Raw genomic sequence first — 3,485 nt, forward strand, 5'->3', positions numbered from 1 at the left:
CCAGAGGTGGCGGCCATCGTGATTGGAAACCGTCGTCCGAAAGCGAAATACGGCTTTTCACTGGTTACGGGTCTCCGGTGTCTAGAGTGGACTCGCTCCGAATATTGGGGATGTATATCGAGTCTAACGGTTCCAATGGAACCGCACCCAGAAAGATCACCGCCAAGACGGAGAGTGCTCTCGGCCTCATTCGGAGGATCGCCAACAGGCACCGGGGAATCAAGGAAGAGAATCTCATCCGCATTATACATGCTTTTGTTCTCTGCCAGCTTTCATACTCGGCGGCCATGCATAATTGGCATGTGGCTCAGAGGAACAAGCTCAATTCACTCATCAGAAAGGTTTTTAAGCTTGCCCTCGGCTTGCCTGCAAGCACCCACACTGAAAACCTGTTGAAGCTTGGAGTCCACAACACGCTCGAAGAGATTATAGAGGCACAAGAGCACTCACAGCTGCGCAGGCTCTGCGGCACCCCGATGGGCCGCAAGATACTCGACGATATGGGCCTCAATCCTGTCGACCAATGCCCTGACGCCGTGCGGATTCCCAGCGACATCAGGTCTCAACTGCACATCGCGCACCTGCCCCGCAATATGCACCCCGCAAACAACGTCGGCAGACGTCGGGCCAGGGGTAGAGCTCTACTCGAGCATGTCCGCAATAACCTCATTGAAGCAAGCTTCGTGGATGCCGCGGCATATGTCCAACAAGAGGCATTCGCCGTCTCCATCGTAGACTCCAATTCAAGGCTTACTTGCTGCGCTACGGTACGCACTTCGAGGCCCGTGGTTGCCGAACAGGTTGCAATCGCGCTGGCTGTGTTCGATGGTCGCAGAGAGACAATATGTAGTGATTCCAAGGCAGCCATTAAGGCCTACCAACGGGTATGGTCTCTCCCCAGGCCCTCCGCATTCCCCAAAGCGCCAAAAGTATCTCTCCGCATTCTCTATTTTGGTTTCCCGCTCACTTGGGGTCGATTGAGGGTTCTCCCTCTAACCCTAACGAGGGCGCACACAAGGCCGCGCGAGGACTCACTGACCGCGCCGCCTCAGCAGTCCCTCAGCCCCGCGGGGAACCCTTGCTTACGTTTAATGAGATCACCACGCACTACTATCTGTCAAGACGGGTCTTTCCCCTCCCGCACCCCGTCTTATGTAGGGCGCAGGCGGTTACCCTTCGACTTTTACAAGCCCGTGCGTACCCTAACCTCGCGCTTTTCATGCCATATGCCCCGAAAGATATCCCAGTGCGGTCTGCCCTGCCTGTGGACGAAGGGCAACGTTGGACCATGTGTTGTGGGAGTGTGAAGCCATCGGCTCCTCCTTCAGCGAGGATAGGTGGGCTGCGCTCTTGGGCAGCCCCGATTTCAATGACCAAACCCTGGCCGTCCTCACCCGCGATCGGGCCGTCAAGCTCGGCTTGGCGGTCCCTACGTGGGACTAGCCGGGTGGCGCGGGGTCTCCCCTGCGTCTTTTCTGGACCTAATAAAGTTATTACTTCACTCACTCACCCATGTCGAGTCAGATATGCGTGCCGAAGTGAAGTGCCAGCTGGACGATGCATGCATTTGAGGGCAGTTCACAGGATTGCGAGCTGCGGAGCTCAAGGCAAGACAACTGCGTTGTTCAAAGATCGGCGCAGCTGTCCGCCAGCCTAGGTAGCCAAGTTAGGGATGATTTAGTTGTCATACATTCCGACTGTGTGGGTGAGACAGCGATCAAGACAGACAAACTATGTGCCGATGCACAGCAGGAACTGGGCAGTGAGGTAGAGGGCACTTCGCAGGAGTGCGAGCTGCATAGCTCGCATAAAGACTGCTGCACTGTTCCAAAGTAGGTTGAGTTTTCCGCTAGTCGAGGCAAAGAGAGAGTTCATTTAAATGAAAATGACTCGCGCTGTGCGGGTAGGAAACCGATCCGGGCCGACGAGATGTGTACCGGCCAGCTTGAGGCGCGAGAAGGCGGCATGAAAGGGAATTCAAAAAGAAAGCGCCGAAGAAGCGCGGTGAAGGTCGGAAAGCGGTAAATAATGTAGTGCAGCCAAAGATGGCGACAGACGCAAAAAACCAGGGCGCAAGGAAAAGAAAGGCGCGGTCGTCGTTGGCGACGTTGGCGCATAAAGCACCTTCGAGCCACCGGTCAAAAAGAAACCGAGAAGCATGTTCTGCGCGGAAAGAGGGCACAGGGCAGTTATGATCCTCGTCGTTCCGTCGTTCTTTTCGGGGGGCACCATGTAGTGCGAGGAGCGCAAGGTGGCAAGACGAGACGAGGTGATCGGGAGTCGCGACGCGGTCGGTCGAGTTCGTGATGAAAGTCTGACACCAGGACGCAATTGGCCAGAAAATAACGTCTTGGGGGAGCTGATAGGGTATCGGTCCTATTGTTGTTCCTCGGTAGCCAGAATAGCTTTCCAACCGTTACCACCTCGAGTACGGCTCAAAAGTAAACGTTTGGAACGGGAGACGAAGACAACTTCCGCAGAAGTGAAAGGTTTTGTTTTATTTTTGAGCATTTGAAAATTTTCGCGATTTAAGGCTAAAGTTTCTTTTAATATGTGAGGTAAGAGCTCTATTTATGTTTTGTTTGAGAAGCTCCGATATTTAAAAGGTGCGTTTTACGTAAACATTTACTTTCGCGAGGTGTTAGTTATTCAGTAAATAGGCTTTTTTCTTGTGAGTAAGCTGAAGGTCAAGGTTATCGGTGAGAGGCGTATTGTAACGCGCGCGAGTTTTAGTTAACCTTCTTTATTTTTGGAAGAAATTTCGAAGTTTCTAAGTTGAAGCGCGTAGGTTTTCAGCAAGTGCATAATTTGCACTCAAAAGCGCTCTTAGTTCCATGAGCGTGTGTCGTGTGCGAACGGAAGGAAGCAGCATGTTTATGACTGGGTTGCTCGTGTGTGTTGAGGGCGGCCGCGTTCTGACTTCTCTAGTAAGCGTGCATGGAGATAGTCATTAGAAGACGCATTTGTTTAAGGGTTCGGCGGAGTGCGTAAGTTACGCAAGCTTAGTTGTTCGTTTAAGGTACGTGTCCTGTAGGGACTAGAGAAAGAAACGTGAGTAAGCGTGTTTAAACGTGCGTACGACGCAAGTACGCATTCTGAATAGGGAGAACAAACCTAGCGCGATTGCGATTACGTACCAGACTGTTCAGTGGCACCAGTACGTGCGATAAGTACGCCTCTGTGATAGGGTAAGAACAGGCTCTTCACGAAGTTAGGCTGCTTAAGTTATGTTCGGGTATTGGTGGTTGAGACCCTTCGGTTTAGTTCCGCGTAAACCTTTACTCTTGTGCAGCGCAATGGTGAGGTTTGGTTGAACACAGGGGAAATGTGAACGCCCACTTCGGCGGCACAAAATTTAGGGGCCCAAATTTGGGGATGCCAGTTGAGTGGCTAGCATTGAAATTTTGAGAGGAAGCCTGGTGGGTTAACAGCAGATTCCGGGCGTTTTCACGCTAAGTGGAATTGTGTTGCCGGAATCGACTCTT

Source organism: Dermacentor variabilis, chromosome 3, assembly GCF_050947875.1.
Source record: "Dermacentor variabilis isolate Ectoservices chromosome 3, ASM5094787v1, whole genome shotgun sequence".
In the NCBI taxonomy this organism is placed as follows: Eukaryota; Metazoa; Arthropoda; class Arachnida; order Ixodida; family Ixodidae; genus Dermacentor; species Dermacentor variabilis.